Source organism: Puntigrus tetrazona, chromosome 9 (assembly GCF_018831695.1).
Source record: "Puntigrus tetrazona isolate hp1 chromosome 9, ASM1883169v1, whole genome shotgun sequence".
Lineage (NCBI taxonomy): Eukaryota > Metazoa > Chordata > Actinopteri > Cypriniformes > Cyprinidae > Puntigrus > Puntigrus tetrazona.
This window is the reverse complement of record NC_056707.1, coordinates 18,826,571-18,846,927: the sequence shown is the minus strand read 5'-3', so window position 1 is coordinate 18,846,927 and position 20,357 is coordinate 18,826,571. Positions and strand designations below refer to the sequence as shown.

The following is a 20,357-nucleotide window of genomic DNA, read 5'->3' as shown; positions in this document are numbered from 1 at the left end:
AAAATGCCACTGGATATCAAACATCAAACAACATCCATCATCTACTCAACTAAGTGTCAGGTAATTAAGGTATATTCAGAAAATATAAGATTTTTACCAACTAAATACAGCACCACCATACATGATGTATATATCAGAATGCAGTGTACAAATTATATGTATAAAGATATCACATATTTAATTATGACCTGATCATACCATGTTACCACATTAAATGTATTATTTAGCAAATTATAACTTACAGTAACTATACATAGACTTTTTTAAAGAAATTAATACTTCAAGTCAACAAAGCAAACATTAAACTAACCAAAATTGACAGTATATTAAAAAATAATTATAGTGTTACAAAATGTTACACAATTAAACAATCCTGAAAAAACACATATCACTGTTACCACAAAATATTAGGCAGCACAACTGTTTTTAACATTGATAATAGTAAGAAATGTTTCTTGAGCAACAAATCAGCATATTAGAATCATTTGTGAATGATTATGTGACACTGAAGACTAAAGTAATATTATAGTTTTTTTTACAGTATTTTGATCATTAAAATATATCTTTATTCATGAGACTGCCTCCAAACCTTTTAACAGCATATGAAATAATTATTAACACTTGTATAATGTAATATAATATATTATTATTATAAAGTATATGCAAATAGTACAAAAAAAACATTTTCTATCAAATACTTTAAGATGATAGAGTAATGCCGTTATTCGTTTTCCTGATAACCAGAACTGCTATGCCATCACTTGAATTTTTCATGCCAGTACATTATATTGGTATAATCCATTTACAATTAACCTGTCCCTAAACAACACATAAAAACAAAAACTATTAACTTTACACGTCAGACCCTTCTTTCCAAGCACTTGGATTGTTAAGCTGCAAACAGGACCAGACAACATTGGTAGGTGCCAGATATGATTTGCACTACACTGAAAAAACACACTCTGACAGCAGATTCTTTGAAAAAGGACAGCAGTGTGTCAGTGTGAAGTGCACTTTCTTCACATCTTCCTCACCTGTCACAACATATATGAAAAATGAGGGTGAAGGACGGAAGAGCAGCCTGTTTTTTTTGATGATACACTTGACAGAACATGTGTTTTCACTGAATTTGGTGGGTTATAGCAAATGTCACAGTCTCCTGTCGGTTATATAAGGTACACAGGCAATAAAGATACAATGTTTGCCACAACAAGGGCATTTGCCCTCCATAAATAAGACAGAAAGAATGAGAAAGAGAGGGCGAGACAGGCTGCACCAGTGTGCCAGCAATTACAGCTGAAGTTTTAAAGTGCAGCAGTAGCTTGTAAATCTTAATTTGTAGTGTCTGTTCGTGTCCGAACTCTGCCCTCTATCTCTCGCCCACTCTCTCTCTCTCTCTCTCTCTCTCTCTCTCTCAGTTTCACCCTGAAGTGAATTTTCAGATGACTTCGGGCCACCAGAGATGTTCATGATATCTTAATTGCTCAGTGGGGTTGTTGAGTGTGTGCTGGTGGAGGGGAGTCTGTCTGCGCTGCTAATGGAGGCTTTGATCAGCTACGACTCATTCCTTCTCTCTGACTGACAGTAACTCCTCGAGGGAGGACGCCTTCCTTCCCTCTCGCTCCCTCTCAATCTCAATCCCTCACTCGGTGTTACTAAGGGTCTTTCTCGAGGCTTTTAGGATTATTGCAACCGGTTGATTATAGGAAAAGTTTCTGCCTGATCTCTCAGAGTAACTCCCAAGCAAACCCCTAAGATTCCTGGTGGAAGGAAAAGGCTATGTAATCCAGAATTAGGTATCATGTTACTTTAATTTGGTGATGTTGCTAGGACATGCATCACTTTGCTCATATATAGGGTTACATAGGGATTTGGACAAATCGCCAAACCGTAAGTATTGCATTTCAGCATGTTAAATGACAAAAAATTATGTGGTTTGATGAAGTGGGGTGTGATATTACTAAGCAGGCCACAAATTGGGCAAAAGAACCCACAAACTTACATTGAAACCATATTAAGTTACAAGAATTAACCTACAAATAGTAAAAAAAAAAATAATTATTATATATATATATATATATATATATATATATAAATATATATATATATATATATATATATATATATATATATATATATATATATATATATATATATATATATATATATATATATATATATATATATATATATAAAATAAACCAAAATATTAAATGAAATTTTAGCAGTTTACTTAATCCTGATTGTAATGGTGTTGACCTTTTTGGCCCTTTTTTTGCTTAGAATGAGACTTCTTATGTGTTTTTAATTTATTAAGATGTTCAAAAAGTACAGTAATGTTGCAAATTAGTGACATTAAGTCTCAGATGCAAGATATTTTCTTAATCTAACTTGTAAAGTCAGCTGCAATGGCCAAGGGCAATGCCAAAGACTCACACAAGTGACTCATCCATATCATTACTGTCATATATGCTAAATTTCTAATCGTCTGACAGCAAACATTTCTGCTGAAGGCCAGATACACTGAGATTACAGTCTGATAGCTTGCTGGGTGTCAGTGGTGCCGCAGTCATGACAGAACCCCGCTGAGATCTTGATTAACCGGGGGAATCGTGGGAAAGCATTAAACCTACCACTAAAAATTCAATCTAATGCAAAACTCCCACTGGCACTCTACGCCAAAAGTGTTTCAAATATGTGAGTTGAAAACTGTTCCACAAAGTTAGAAGAAATATGACAAGAAAATCCTGAATGTTTAAAAACTGTAAAACATGGGACTTTTTAAACAGGTAAGTTTTGTAAAGAAAATAAATAAATAGTATTTTAAATTAAAGCTAATTTATTTACGATTAGTAACTAAATTGTTATTTATACACTATTAAATGTTAAAATGCATTAGTACTTAAACTAACATTGAAGTTAATAGAAATGAACATTAATATTAGTAAATGCTAGCTATCATTTAACTACTATCATGCTAACTACTAAATTACTATCTAATAAATAACCAAAATTATTTATTAGATAGATTATTTGTCTTTCCCAAATCATGCATAAAATTCAATTTCTCAATTATTTTCCATCACTGGACAAACCCACATCATATCACCAATGGCCACTGCTGGTCATGCCATCCCATATAACCAAATCACTATGACTATGTCGCTGCAAATCACTGTGAAAGTGTCTCCAAAGTGACAGGGACAAGGACATTCACAACAGCTGAAGACCTCTGCTTAAAAGACTTTAGTTATTTATTGTAGACTGACAAGGACTCTCTTTTTATTTGGCAATGTCGGAATCAGAGAAAGCACTCCTCACAGAAAAAAACAGGAAACAGGTCAGCTCAATGTCACTCTCTCTATCTCTCACCTCACAGTCTTTACGTGATCAAGGTCGCTTTCAGACCAGCGTCAATCCTTTAGGTACACTGGCGCACTCACAAATACACAATTTTGTCAATCTCACTGCAACCTGGCATAAACTGAGTACATCACAGTACCGGCATCAATGAAATATTTATCTGAAAAACAGCACACTCTGGTGGACAGAAATGGCGGTTATACTCAATAAGCTTGAGGGGGTTTGAATAGACACTGAAGCGACAGCAGGTGTGGTACACTGGGCATGAGACCAAGTCTGAGAGCCAGGCTTCTGATGATCTTGATCTAGAGAACGTATGCTGGGCACTGTAAAAGTACCAGGCATGAGGCCAGTCAGCTAACCTGACCTACCAGTAAAGATGCACAAGGCAGGTCCAGGGTACTGCTCCCAAAACAACTGTGATGACTTACTAAAGCCAAAGACTAGAGCAAATGGAGCCCTTGTAGAAAATGAATGGGGGAAACCTTTTAACACAGCAAAACATTTACATCTATCCATTCAGCAGACATTTATAACCAAAGCAGCTTCCAATAGACACAATAATATTCACAGTATACAGTGCCAGGTCTATTATGAATTTAGATTACGAAAAAAAGTAAAGTTAAGAAAATATAAATAAAAAAAAAAAATTTAAAAAAGAAAGAAAGGATGCCCTTTGCTCTAGAATGCTCTAGAAACTCAAGACCAGAAAAGGTTTTTAATAAAGTTTTTAATAAAAAAGGTCTGTGGTTAAAATAAGCCCAATGTAGTGTCACATTTTGTCAAAACAAAGAATCATCTACTTTTGTTGGTCACAGAGCATTTTTCGGAAATAACCTGTTAGGTTTTTGTCGAGGGGAACAGGGACCATGCTTAAAAATACATAACCACTGCAGCATTCTATTGGCAGGACTGATCTGAAATGATTTCAGCTTTAGAAGCAAAATACATAATACTTTAGTCCGATTTCATTACCAATTTTGATGTTTAGCCAGTAGTTTTGGAGAGATTTCTGCCTTTCCCTATACAAACAGCTGTACTTCTATAACCATTGCCTAGACAAAAAGCAGCTGCCCGAGGCATTTCCTAGATGGCCACAATTAAACAGATTTACATTAAAAGAGATTTTGCCAATGCTAACAAAAATTAACATGCCTGAAATAATTGATCTGCATCTGATCCCACAATTCAGATCAAACTAAAGCCATATGTCATTTGTTTATTCTCCACAAATCCATTATAAATCCACAAAAAAAACTGAGCTGGAATAGAATAAACTCCACCACAAGCATCTGTTTATGTGTGTTTTCATTTACTCTCAGCTGCCGCAGCACTGCAGGGCCACTTCCTGTACACGCAAAGAGAGATGGATGGATGGCTGATGAAGTGGACGTCTACGAAAAGACAGCCACATCGCATTCTCCGTTCTCGGCCAGCCGGGCTAATGTGTGGAAGTGAACTTCAGCAGAAACTAGGTTGATCATCACGCATCCCCCGGTGTGAGCTTTGTGGTGCATTCTGGGAAATAAGCACCACAGGAAGCCAACCTGTCTGCCGGACCCCAGCACAGAGATTAAGTCAAGAACAGAACAAGCTGTTACACTGTCCTCAGACAACCCCCAAACAAAGTGTTACTTCTAAAAATAGAACAAAAACATGAGAATATCGTTTTGCTTTTCAGTATGAACTGCCTGTAGCTGGTGCCATGCCAAAATTGAACCCCATGCCCCCGCGCAGTCCCGAGCGTGATTGGTGGACGAAGTGTGGCGCTTAGTAGCACGCTCTAATTGGCTGAGAGAGGATGGCAGTCGGACGAGCCATTTCTTTCAACCCAGATGGAAGTGACAGCTCTGACCTTCTTTTTTTTCCCAGAAAGAGAAGCAGGAAAAATTCTCAAATTCTCCCTGGGTGAACCAGAGCCAGTTGGCAGACATCTACGCCCCTGGCACTCGCACGTCCCTCAGCAGACAGTGTGATATGTGCACCCTATCCAAACCCTGCAACCTTTAGGGGTGTCTGTGAAGCTGTGAAGTCAAAGCCCCAAACTGTTTTGGTAGGGATTTTGTTCATGCTGTCAGAACTCCCTACTGGGGATGGCATTAAATTGCCCCAGAAGAAGATGAACATTTGCATTGACATTCAAAGACTTTAACTTTTCTATTCCGAAAGTTCAAAATAACTCGTAATAGATCTCAAATTTGAATAGGCGCACCACCGCGACTGGGGTTAATCCTTGGAATGTGGCACGTACTGACAGTAAACACTATTTGAATAAACGAAAAAAGCAATTGCGTCTGGATGAACATTAAATCCGAACCCACACGACAGTAGAAATCCTCACTTAAACCCTTGTTTAAACCCTTTTGTACACCATTTCAAAGCTATTCAAGTGCGTGACAAATATGCAAGCAAATATATGCAGTAGAATTCATATGGAAATGCATGAAATCAATATGGAAATGCACATAGGGGGCTTTCACTAATTCTTACATTCTTAAAAATAAAGTTCCTTTACTGGTTTTGGTGGTCCCATGAAGAATTTTAACATCGATGGAACCTTTCCACTGCATAAAAAAGTTCTTCTGTGATAATAAAAATAATTCTTCATATTATAAGAGTGTTCTGTAAAACCTGGAATACACTTCATGAGTTGTGACATTAAAATTTGACACTAGTCAGAGCCAGTCTGTAAACTTTGGATACCTCACAATTCACAGAAAAACACAAAGTGTATGATACAGACTGATTTTTTTAGCTTCAGACTTCTAATAAATATTATAGGATAAGGATATCAATCATACTTTGTACTGTACTGTACTGTTCATTTGTCATGTGTCTCCTACCAATGAGTCAAACAGAAGTTGCAGATTTTTTGCACATTACTAATGAAAAAGTCAAACTCTTTGCATGCAGATTGCATGCATCGCCACAAATGCATGGGTTTGTGCCAAATTCCGAATCAAGTTTAAAAAAACAGCTTGCCAAGACAAGCACTGAAGAACCTCTACACACAGAAAGTAATCTACATCAAGAGTATGCTTGCAGTTGCTGCTAACTGCAGGTTAAATAGGTACTATTCTTCATTCCTTCCCCCACTCTTCCTCTCTCCGTACGGATATCTGGCTCACTCCACTGCAGCTGCATTGCAGAGCTCTCAGCTCACACATACACGCTCCAACAGGAAGACAGAACAGCAACTGGACTATGTTAGATGTGGACTGAGAACTGTCCTGGGGTGTTACTGCACAGTGTTGCAAAACGAGGACACAGATATAGGTTTTTATGGGTCTTTTTATTTGCTACAGGAAGAGGTGAACTTAAACCTATCGGTTATATTTATATAAAGGGGTTGTCTGTCAGTCTAAGAAGAGTGGGCAGAATAAAGAGTGATACAACATTTTCCATTGAAACACAGCTAAAGTACCGTTTGCTCTTGAATTATTTACTCAAGATTGTCACAGTATCTGTAAGAAATTCAATCTACCTAATTGGACATTCAATACCCTCTCTACACTGTGTGAAGAAGGCTTACCCACAGCGTCAGTGTCTTCTAGGACCAGGTTTTTGAACCTGGTCCTAGATACCACTTCAGTGTATCTGGCCTTCAGCAAATAAGTTTGCTGTCAGACAATTTTTTCAGCTTCCTGACACAAAAGATTTTTGGTCTGATTCATCCTGCACTTCATTGTGCATGAAAGTCCACGAAAAAAGTGGATCAAAACCTTTCATCAAAGTCCGAAAACCTAAAACCAAAATGCGTTCTTGCCTACAGTTCAACTTTGATTAACTTTTTTTGATCCACTTCAAATGTTGACTACTGTAAGACTACTCAATTTCTTAAACTTGTTTTGTTTCTTTGTTTGTTTCGGCTGATGTAATGTAGAAGGGTATTGCACCTGTTCATAAATCTTGCCACAATTACACACTAATTGGTTCATGTAAAATGGTGAAAGTTGAATTAACAATAGCAAAAAATCTAATTGAAAAAATATTTTTTTAAAAGTCTGAGATATAACATATCTAGATGCTCTCAAGTAAACATTTTTTTCAAAAGTTTGTGTATCCCCTGCTGTTGATGTTTCGTGACCTTAACAATCCACTGTAAACTACATTCTGGTCTGGTCTGGAAATCCTGCCTTTCAGAATTCAATCAGTTCCTAATAGATAAAATTAAGACCTGTCCTACATATGTAATCCTTCTTCCCACTTGGAAACGTCACATTACAGAAGTGAAAATAGATTCTGATCTGTCATTTCATGTCTACCTTAAGGATCCTAATAGGATAACCAAAAAAAAAGAATATCCTTTTTAATCTCAAAGCCCCGTTTCCAGTGTAGAATTTTAGGTTTTTAGCAGATGTTTAAAGGATCCATTATGATTCGTTGAATGCTTTAAGATAATTCCATTAGAATCCTGCACATCCCTTTGTGATTTTTGAAAAAATACAATCTATAATTTATATATCGGATAGTGACAAGCGTCTTTTTGTGTTTTAGTATTTTGCTTTCCCTCTGGCTTTCCTCTAGTTCTAAAATGCAAAAATTATTATTGTTTGCTGTGGGAGCTCAAGCTGTTTAAAAATTCAAAGTGGGATTATTCGAATCTCCAATACGAATGATACCGCTATAGCATCTTGCACATGCAATTAAAGCCTGCAGGCTAGATTACACATCTGCTGTGAAACCTGTTAAAACGAGCTTGCATAAGTGTAGTCGTGATGCTGTGCACTGCTCTGCGCTGCCTACGGTCCTGATATGGATGCTAGTGCAGCGGCGAGGGTTATACACTAGCGAAAACGGAGAGAGGAAGAAAGAGTTATTAAATTATGTTGTGTATAGGTGCCAAATTAGTTTCAAATCTTCATTCACACAGCATGATACAATCGCTGGAATATCCTCTAATGTGTGACTCATGGCTGACTCATAAAACAAAAACTGACGGCTTAACCCAAAATATTACAAGTTAAGCATTTTGCTAATCTTTTTTTTATTGCCGAAGATTAGTCACATGCATTCTGTAAGTGAGCGTGCACATATACCAACGTATAAATACTCATGTTTGCACATACGTGCAAACATCTTTAAAATCAACAGCTGCGCACGATTTAGTCAACTGAGGGAGAGAAAAAAACGACAGGAATCTCATTTCTTTCACACGTCCTCTGCGTGGGCATCCGTACATGTGAACATCGACCCGCCAAGCCACATCCTACCCATCAACTTGAACGTGTAAACATTCATTAAACTGATCGGAAGAGCCTTCGCCTTTTTCCATCTCTCAGAGGGCCCAACGTGCATTCAAAAGCAGGGAGAGGAAGGCTAATGAAAAGCCCTTCTGCCGCAGCTTCACTTGAAAACAGAAGCAGAGAGAAAAGCAAAGCACTGCTTATTAACTGGCTTTTGTTTTGGTATTTCGCGGGTGTGCGTCACGCTCATCAGCAGCTTGAAGGGCTCTCTGCCGCCCGCTCAACCCACTCACAGCTCCTGTGTACTGGAGACTTAAAACATTCTCTCCACCTCAATCTGCTACTGTAACTACAACTGAAACTGTATTACATTTCAGGGTTACAAGGTTTTTGGATGTAGATCTGAGGCAGTTTCGTGAAGCCAGACTTTTGATAATCACAGTCTGCTCCACGCTGCAGCTGGCCGCTTGAAATAATATTCCAGGTTCAGTACAATTGTGGTATGAAGAAAAAAAACTCATGCCCAATGAGGAAATGAAATGTCAGTGAATAGGGCCCATATTTGAGGTTGGTAACTGTCATGGCAATGAAGTTTAGCTTTACAAGAAAAAAGTTAAAATATGTTTATATTCATGCTGTTTATATCTTGTGGCTATGCTGTTATTATTAATAAACTTAAAGTATTAAATGTCGTTTTTGACATTTAATTTCTATTTAAAAACTAGAAATTTGAATAAAATATAAATATTTAATCTAAACAAAATTAGAAATGCAGTCTTGGTGAAATAAATGTTGATTTTAAAATGACTAAAACTGAAATAAAAATAAAATAAAGCTAAACAAAAATATATAATAAATAATAATAATAACTGAAAATATAAAAGTAAAAGGTAACACTTTATTTTGATTGTCCCTTATTCAAAATATGAATAAATTGTTTTATAGTATATAAATAATACCAAAGAGAACACTTCAATAGTTCACTTCCATTGTAAATGTTTCACTGTAACCCAGTTTTTGTTTTAAGAACAAAAAAACAAAAAATCTGCTTTTCAGGGCTGGTTCATAGTGGTCCAACGAACACAGAATTAGTGCAGTGTGAACTAGACATCAGACAGGATAAAGCCGTCTGGGAAACATGTCAAGCTACCAATCAAACTTTGTTTTCTTTTGCATGACATTTATGGGCAAAATAATCTAAAATCAGATACAACAGTAGCAGCCTGGGAACCTATAAACACAACACTGTTTTCTAATAGGCTGATAAAATCCTATTCACCCTAACTCATAGGGCCCTATTCAAAACTACCGATTTATATGGTCTTGTGACTTTCATTTAAACATTTCTGCACATTTGTCATTTTTTACAATTCAGAAGAGGCCTCATTGTGGCCGCACTACATTATGCAAGAACAAACATTATGAATTATACTGCTTCTGAAATCACTACTATACATACGGTGCCTGGATGATATGCTGTTTGTGTGCAAAATGCTTGCCTTTTGGGGTAATATTGCCAAAAATCCTATCAAGTAAACTGCCTTAAAGGGAATTTTGAATTAGTACAGGTCTAACTGCCTAACACCGAGGTGAACTGGGATGAATCAAACAGCAGAGATGCTTCATATGACATGTTATGCCACGCAAATGCAATAGGAGCCATAATAAGGTCTGTTGTGTTTGGTCATGCTAGAGATGAACTCCAAGGATTGACTGGTACCTGTTTAGCTGGTGGTACTCCAGTGACGATTGGTGGCGTATTTAGCAGGCGGCTTTAAGGCCCTGAAGAGTCTCTCAGTGGGACAAGCACCTGCACAGATCAGATCAAAAAAACACTCCTGTTAGCTTCCAAATATATACATAATAATTAAATCTGTTTAAATGTGCAAGGAAGAACACATGGGAGTATGTGTTACTAACACAGAGAATGAGCTCATTAGCTCTTTAATGAGATCACAACCTAGGCAATCAGCATACAACTGTGTAGGACACACACACACACCTGGGCAAACTACAGAGACAGGCTTTCATTACAGCACACACATTAGTGGCACACCTATACGATACAAAAACCATAATTCTTTGCCTACATAGCCAGCATGTCCATCAAAGCCGTGATATTGAAATGGGTGCATATCATGCTTGAATTTTCAGTTTCAGTTTTCCGTGTCACATGATGCTTCCATGCTAATAATCTACTTTTTTTATTTTCAGTGTAGAAAGCAATTGTACTGCTTTGTAAAACTCAAACTAATAGTTAATACAAATAAAAAAAACATTGTTATTTTATCTAATATTTAAAATCAGTCACATATAGATTACTATCATGACAATGTGTTTGTTCTGTGGCACAGCAAGTACGGAGACTTACACAACATGCTGCTGTAAGCATATAACATAACCCATATACATAACATACCTAAATATACATTCAGTTATAATGAAATAACCCATATATAGGACACAAGAATCACCCTGCAGCAAATGTATACAGGTGGAGCTGGGGAAGGTGGAGATTTCTGAGAGACCTGCAACAGCTACAGAAAGCACTAGCTAGTATTTGAATGTTGAGCAGAGAACCAATTAGATGCACCACGTGATAGATTTAGACATATTTGCCTTTTAGAGTTTCATGACAGAACTTTGAATTTAACATGTTGCCTTATTAGAAAGCTGTCTTTACATAACATAAACAATTCAATAGGTTTCGAAATAGCATTTATCTCTTTCACACACTCCATGGCCATGAAGAAGGCCTGGCATAGATTTTCAGTGAATCATCTATAAGCCATTCATGAGCACACACAATTCTCTGATGGAGGCACAAGAGAACATCTCTACAGGCCTGAACTAAATAAAGAGCTCCAGTTATCAGTATATGACAGCGGCTCTGACACAACAGTCACCTCTGCTTAGCTCCATTCACAGCCGCTTCAACATGTCTTTATTATGGAGCATAATGTACTTATGACTGCAGCTTTGGTTCCAGATAAACCTGTACAACTCCATATTCCCATAGGCTTTTAAGATTGTTTGTATGAGTGATTAGAGGGTCTACAGTAATAACTAGCCTAGAAAAATACGGTACGGGCATCTTAATGTTTGATAACCGTCAGCAGAAGAACAGCGAACGCGCACTTGAAAACAAATCCCTAGACAGTGAGCACGTGCTGATTCTGAACAGGTCTCTCACATAGACTGACAAAGGAGTATATTTTAAAGACTTGCACACTGAACTATTTGTGAAGTGGAGCTTTATGCTTGTTTATCCGACTTCTCTCACTCGGCACAAATCCAAATATTCCATCATTTTTTTATTTTAAATCTAAATGTTAAACTATTATTAATTATGTAGAATAAGGCTTTGTACTTCAGTCACGTTCCAGCAGTAACACAGAGGCGCATGCTGATTTTTGCTTCACTGTATTTTATATTGATAAAGTACCAACTACGCTGTCAAGCTGGAACTGATGTGTGTGTGTGCGTGTGTGTGATCATTTCGGCTTTAAACACTTATTGTCTTAAAAATAATGCATCACTTCATAAAGGTCCCCTTTTATTTGTGTACACTCACAAAGAAAACAAAACTTTCACTTTTATAAAATAAAGAAAGCATGCTAAAAACTATGCTAAAAACACTAAAAATCAACTATTTTAAATAATACTAATACTGGGGAATGTTCAGTAACTTAATAACGTCTAAATGTACCCCTATTTATCCATTATGTGTCCTGTTCTGGTGGGTCACAGCAATGACCCACCAGAACATGACTTTCTGCTTGAGCTTCAGGGGATATGAGGTGGAAAATGCAGCGTTTTCCTCTGTGCTACTAGATAATATGCAGACGCTTCACACGGTGACTCACACTGCATGAACATGAGTGCCGTTTGTGGCATGTTCACACTGAGAACTCCAGTGAGACAGAGTAATTCCACCCTCGCAGGCACAGAGAGCCCCACACGGGTCCCAGAACCAGCAAACTGACATACTGCTGCAGCAGATGGGACTTAATGCATCCCTAACACACACCAACACACACAAGCAAACAACTGTCATGTATACAGACTGAAAACATAAATACATAAGAAAAAATACTTTGTTCTACACTGTAATGGCAACTAAACTAAGATTTTTTTTTTTGCATGTGCGTGTGTGTGTATTAAATAAGTAATATAAAACGTATGACATAAATGTATAATGTATGCATGAATATATGAGTGTGTGCATATTTGTACAACACTGTACTGGTGACTGCACCACATAATTTATGTGTTTTTATTATTACTTTTTTTTTTTTTTTTTTTATTAAAGATTTTTAATGAAATTCTTCTTGTCATTCAAGACAGACTGAATGATGATGAGATCAGATTTCTGCGTGGAGCACTGCTGTTGTCAGAATTATTACAATTAATGGCAAAATGAATGAACTCTATACTGATACTGATATAACACACTACAGCAAAAGATATACCCAACTGACTTGTTCTAATAATTTTGGCCACCACTTTATAACAAAATATTTAGTTTCGATTATTTTTATTATCATTTAATTATTGGAAGTGCATTTTTATTATTACTTGCAATGCATGTATTGAATTGCAGATCCTTGGTGATATTACCGGTCACTTTAATTTACTCACCAAATCCAATTCTTACTGGTACTGGCACTAGTTGAGTGTTAATTTTGGACCTTGCATACTAAGCAGTGAAGGCAGGAAAGGACAGTGAGCGGGAGGAGGGTGGGCCCAGTGTTGTCTGGAAAAGATCTGCTTTAACCGCAGGCTCTGGTGTGGCCATCACGCTTTCTTTTCAGGATGTCATTATGTGATTTTCAGAGCAAGCAGTGTCTAAATTAGCCCTGTGCCTCCCTCGACTAAACTCAGTGACTACACAATCCAAAAAAGAGAAAGAGAGAGAGAGAGAGAGAAAATAAGAACTGCATTAACTTGGAGAAACTCCAAATTAAGCACATTATTCAAAAACCTGAAAAAGGCAGAAGCCGGAGCGAAAAATAGACACATGACAGCAGAGCTGCTTTATGGCTGAATGTTCAGAGCAGATCTGCATGTTTAAAGCAGGAAGACTGACAGATGGCGTAAATATGCTTCTGCTGAACTGCTATCTCACCCCATGAACACGACACGTCCGACAGACGTTCTTTATGCACTCCAGAACAGAACTGCTCTTCAACTTTATTTGTCAAAAGTGAGTTGGCGGTTTAGATTGCATGAAACCACAATAGTTTTGTCAAAAATGGCATTATAGAAAAGTGTAGTTTCCGAAGAGTTGAGATAATAACTTCCTGATCTGGTGCTCATCTGCCTGCCGTCACCCTGACTGAGAAACCGAGAGGAATATCTTCAGAGAAGATGTCTAGAAACAAAAATCAAACCTGATAAGAGTGGGTCTCCCTGCATTACTTGCTCTCATTTATAATTCAGTTCAGGCGCTGCTAGGAGAAAACACTTCCAGCACACACCTGAAATTTATTTATGCTATAAAGTCAACATGAAATCCAGTTTAAAAATAGCTGATAAATCATCTCAGTAATCAACAAGTGCCTTGCACATCTCCTGCACTGTTTTTAACATACAACTGTCACTTCCAGCTATAATTTGAGTCCTCTGTCCATAATAATGTTTTCTCCAATCAAAAATTAATCTTATCTGAAGCGGAAGAGAAATATCGCACAGATCAAAAACTGTTTACAAGAAAAAACATTTTATGACTTTTTCTATTGGATAAATGATGGACCGGAGTCATGTAAATTACTTGTTGCTTACTGTGTTGTTTTATCTGCTGTTTGGACTCTCATTCTGACGGCACTCATTCACTGCAGTGTATCCATTGGAGAGCAAGTGATGTAATGCTAAATTTCTCCAAATCTGTTCTGATGTATACACAAACTCATCTACAGTACAACTTTATTTCCAATATTCCTTGAAGAAAATAAGTAAAGTCAATTTTAAGTTCATGTTGACTTCCAGACATCATTTGACTGCTATCTGCAAACCTAATTGTGCAAAATGATTCGGAACATTTTAGATTGGCTGAGCGCAGCTGATTTGCTGTTTACAGAGCCTAGGGCAGTCACAGAGACAGGTGTGAATCTTCAGGACAACTATTTTTAGTGACATCTGTCAGGTAGTGGGGACATTTTTGCATGCCATCCTCCAGGCTTACAGAAGTTTTCTAACTAAGTAAGGACATCCATTAAAAATGAATAAAAATAAAGATCTAATTAGGACTAGTTTTTCATTGTGAAGATTACATTGTATTCTTAAACACACTTTATAAGACCTCACTGCATCAGAAAATTGCAGTCATAATAAAGATATCACTAAACCAATATTAAACAGCCTTATTATTTTCTCAAAGTGAGTCATCTTTTTTTTACTCTGTTGTAAAGATACTAATAAAAGTGACATTCTCATTTGATGTACTTTGGATTTATCTTTCATTACATTGTAATATTATCTGAGCTATGGGCTTTCTTAATATCTAAATTATGAGATTGTCAAGATGCATCTCTGTCTGGCAGATGATGGCTTGGTAATAAAGCCGGAGACAGTTTTCTTCTATTAAAGAATAATTATTTTCTAACAAGCAAGGGATAATAAACATCACATTTCTTTGTAGAGTTGTTAATAAATCAAGAGAATGTGGAATTGTTGTTTTAAGAGCCAGATTTCTGACTACATATGATTTAAAGGGGTCATATGATGCTGGGTCAACTTTTTCATTTCTCTGTTACAGGCTGTCAGTGCATAGATAAGATCCCTAAAGTTGCAAAGACTGAAGTCTCAAAACCAAAGAGAGATTCTTTATAAAGATTTATAAAAATATCCTTTACGACCCTTACGCTCGTTTAAACACGCACCCTTTTTGTGGCATCACAAAAAGGGGGGCCATGATTTCATAACAAATGTTTACGTTAAGAAAGAAAGCAGAGCTATTATTCTAGCTGTAGTGCTGGACATGCTGCGTGTCGTTGTGACTACTTTCTTGGTGCTTCCAAAAGAAGACACAAATAGAAATCAGTGGTTAGGATGTATTTACAACACTGTTCTAGAACAGTTCGACCCAAATATTAGAGTGTGTTCAAAGAGTTTATGGAGGACTATTTCCTGAACCTGGGAGCAGCCAATGCTAGCTGAGACTATGAGGCAATTCTAACTGTCTGGCTCTTCTGACTCACAACCTTTAAGTAAATGACATTTTCTTATTAAAAGAATCTGCTACTTACTATTCAAACACGAGCTTGTCATTTCTCCGACCACAGATGAAGACATAATGTTATGTTTACACGGCGCGATGCAATGTGACATGTAAAAAGACTACTAAATCATGATAAGGGGCGTAACATTTAATCCAACCGCTTGAAGTATTCAGCCAATCAAAACGCACTGGATAGCTGGTCAATCAGAGCGCACCTCGATTTTTTAGAACGATGAGTGTCGTACAAATCGACCCGTTTCAGAAGGCTTCAGAAGACCATATTGATTTCACAAGCGATAAAAGGGGACCAATTGTAATGCAATGGCAAAGGTTTGAGCAAAACATGTTAACTGTTCTGTCTTTGGGTGCACAGAAACTACTTAAAGTCATTATGCTTTGGATGTATCCACTCTGAAAACCATATATCATAAGTTTAAACTAATACGGGGTAAAATGTATGGTTTACAATTATATCATTATAATCGGAACCAAAATAGATGTTTATAGCAAGTACAAGCAGCAGTGGTGCAGCTCTATTCTGGAAAAGGGGGCGGGGAGCAAAAGCTGATTTGCATTTAAAGAAACAGAAGGCACGGAAAACAGAGTGTTCCTGCTTCCACTCAAAATAGGTTTTCAAAATGTTATACTAAATGAACTGTAGGGTATTTTGAGCTGAACCACTCTGGGGACATGATTGTCTTTATTACATTTTGTAAAAAGGGGCATAGTATGTCTCCTTCAAACTACATAAACACATTGCATTACACCAAATAGACAAAATAGTTGCTTTTTGATCATGTGACCACTTTAAATGGACAAAGTACCATTTTTGATATTAGTTTTACCTTTAACATTTAACAAAATGTTACTTTTAATAAAACAGAATGTGAGAAAATTCTCACTCTGTTTCAGTATGGGAATCTCAGCATGGGAATAACCTGAATCCGTTCACACTATAATTTCATGGAATGCACTGAATAACTAAGCATAATCACATTGCAGAAAACGGTATGGCATCATACATGGAGTTCACTGAGTTCCTGACATAAGCGCTAGCTGTGATTGTAGCATCCACCGCTAAAGGAGCATCAGTCTCTCTCAGTCAGCAGGTTGAGAACCGTGCCCTCCTTGTCTGTCTTTTCTGCCCCTGCCAGACACAGAAGAAGGGGGTGTCCAATCCCCCCCTTTTGGGCATTACATCATTGCTTTGCCTGCTGCAGTGCCTCCCAATGAAAGAGTCTGTGTGCCTGCCAAGTAAACAATTCTGTCTCTTCACATGCTTCTATACCGCACTGAGAAGTGTTTTAATATATCATAACTGACACATGGCATGACACAGCAACATAAAAAATGTGCACACATCAGTTAATGTTTGGCTTCTTGCAGAACAGAAGCTCTTCATACTTTCTGCACATAAAGCAGGCATGTTTAAAGATGTTCACGTCCAAAATGAAAAATCTGTCATCATTTACTCAACCTCATATCATTCCTAATGTGTAGGACTTGCGTTCTTCCACTGAACAAAATTTCACACCAAGGAATATACGTTTAGAATGACATGAGGGTGATTAAACATTTTGAGTAAATATTTAATTTGTGAATTATTCCTTTAAAAAATGGAAAAATTGCAAAGCAAGGATGCACAAACAAAGCACGCTCGCTTCTTTCTTCACAGGACTCATATCCAGCAGGGAATGACTGGAGGTCTAATGTCTGCTGCAGTGGCAGCTGTGAAAATACTCACAAACACAAAAACAATCAAACTCAAAACTTGCATTTTTACTGTATTTGCAAATTACAATAGGCAAAAGTAAACATGAACGATGTGTTAAAACAGACTAGCATTACTTAGAATGTCTAACAGCTCTTTGCTGCAGTTACTTATCACTATTACATTATTAATTAATAATATTAATATTATGCATTTATAAATGCAATTGATTCATTTTTCTTTACATTTCAGACTAGACTGTGCTTCAGTGCAGCTTTTTTTGTCACGGAGGACAGCAGTTGGTTCCTGCATCCAGCCACTGATGGCAGGCAGCTTTCTGCCATTACAGCACTGCAGGAGACGAGACAGACAGCAGACAAAATGCTCCTCCTGTGTTTCACTGGCCCTCTGGCATGATCCATGAAGACTACAGTCACCTGTATCGTGACCTTATTCAGCACAGACACAGCGGGGTGCTGAGGGACACGGATAAATGGATGAGAAAAGGTCACATTGCATATGACACATGCTTTCTGTCATGACCACAAAGACTGGTAAAGGACTGGGCAAAAAAAGATGGAGTTCAACAACAATATAAACCAAGAATTTTCTTGTCAACATCCCTTCCTCAACACTTCAGTGACAAAATGGTCTCTAGTGAGATTCCGAGATCAGTCAGTCCTCCAATACAACTACAGAGTGTTTACTGCAACCCATACAGTTCGGTGGCAGTAAATTAGTATTTAATGTGCAGCGGCTGGAAAAAAATCCACAAATGTAGCCAAACCAAACCTATTAAATATCAGTATATCTCTCAGATAAAGCCAAAGTTGTTATTTAATAATCTTTCCCTCTGATAAAGCAAAGGAACATCTCTGAAATTAAATTATTATTGCCATCCAGACTGTGCCATGGGTGCTACATCTACTGTATTTTGAAAGCTGCTCTTGGGCCGAAATATTATCAGTGAATAATTAGTGCACATATGTTCATAAGTCATATGAAGCTTCTGTATAGAAAAGAACTGCATGAAAATTATAATTTTTAATAACAATTATTACACACCAAAAATAAATAAATAACACTAACACTTAAATAAAAAATGTACACACCTTCAAATATATTGAAATAACATAAATAGCAAATAAAAAAACTATGATGAATAGAAATTATAGATAATGTCCTTATGTGTTTGTGAATTGAAATGTTAAATTAATCAATAAAAATTTTTTATATTATTTTATATATATATTATTTTATATAGCACTAAAAATCACCACAGGATGGATATATATATATATATATATATATATATATATATATATATATATATATATATATATATATATATATATATATATATATATATATATATATATCCATCCTGTGGTGATTTTATATATATATATATATATATATAATCACTCACATAGGATGGATATATATATATATATATATATATATATATATGTGTGTGTGTGTGTGTGTGTGTGTGTGTATATATATATATATATATATATATGAGCGTGTGTGTGTGTGTGTGTGTGTCTGTGTGTATAGTTCCTATGATATACAACTACTCATGCTGTGATTTATATGACCCACCCCTAGTGACCCATTAAATCACAGATATGTACCTGGACGGTCTGGTGATGCTAATGGCAGGTGTCTAGACAGGCAACATCACGTCACCCTGAATCCCATAAGCATGTTATCCCACCCGGCAAACACACAAAATTACATGACTCACATCTGCTTCAATATATCTAACATGTAGAGCTATGAGTGTATAAATATTCTTAACAGGTACAGGATGCTCAAAAATTGCAGAAAAAGGCACAGATAAACAGACGGGTTAGTTGACAAAATAATGAAAAAGAATGCTAATAGCTAGAAATAAAAAGAAGGAAAAGTAAAGGTACAGAGGGCTGCTAGAAGAAATCAGGATGCCGGTACTGCCCGTATCAGCCTGTCAGATCCTCACACACCTTATGTGCCAGAGCGTTACACACAATGACGCAGCATCTCTGCAGCACAGCGAGCAGGCAGGAAGAGAACAGGAGAGAGACAGAAAGAAAAGCCAGAAAAAAGGATAAAGAGCCTACCTGAAGAGATCTGCGTGTAGGATCCTGTTCTTCAGCGTCTAGCACAGAGGAGGGGAGAGAGAGAAACACTGATGGACCTGGAGAGAGAGAGAAGAGGAAAGAAACGTGGCAGGTGAGCTCAAGGTGTCCTCAGAGTTCCCTCGTTTCAGTCACGTGACCTCGACAGCTACAATACACGTTCCTCACCAATGGCCAGAGACGCACATGTGTGAGTTTAGTATGCGCCGTTCATACTGCCGCTTTCCAGCAAGTGGGAGAGCGGTATGAGCGAGGGGTAGGGCTGTGTGTGAGTGTGTGTGTGTGTATGTGTGTGTGTGTGAGAGAGAGAGAGAAGGAGTACGTGTGTGTGTGTGTGTGACTGAGATGGTAATATAATTAACAGCCTGATAGACTGTAAGCAAGAGCAGAAGTAAAAAATTAATGAATCAGTGAGTTAGCGGAATGTTCCAGAACCAGCCCAGATGCTCACAACGAGGCACAAACATAAAGAATGACATTAAAATAATGACATTACAAAATAAAGGCTTTTTCTACAATATTTTAACAGGTAAAGATAATGACACTTCTACCGCCCACTCCATTGTGACTTTAATCAGATATTGTCGACTCGAACGCATGGACCCACCCCAAACTCACACCATTGGTCGAGAAGCTGAACATCAAATGGCAAAAGCCCCTAAGTCTACCTGATTCCCATTTTTGACAACAATAGCATCATAAAATATTCAGACAGACAGATAGAGATTTATATTGGTTTATTTTCATTTATATTG

General features: G+C 37.1%; 1 protein-coding gene across 20 annotated transcripts in view; it reads right to left on the bottom strand.

Annotated features, from left to right (window-relative positions):
• The window catches only part of map2 (microtubule-associated protein 2), a 91,245-nt gene that overhangs the window by 37,398 nt on the left and 33,490 nt on the right, over window positions 1-20,357 (bottom strand). For 19 of the 20 annotated variants that reach the window (XM_043248488.1, XM_043248492.1, XM_043248491.1 and 16 more), the window contains exons 2-3: window positions 19,585-19,661; window positions 10,270-10,359 (exon numbers count right to left, since the gene is read on the bottom strand). The gene's annotated coding sequence lies outside the window, so the exon portion shown is untranslated. Of the gene's footprint in view, window positions 1-10,269; window positions 10,360-19,584; window positions 19,662-19,770; window positions 19,849-20,357 lie in introns of those variants that run through there. The other variant, XM_043248489.1, reaches the window with a different exon arrangement.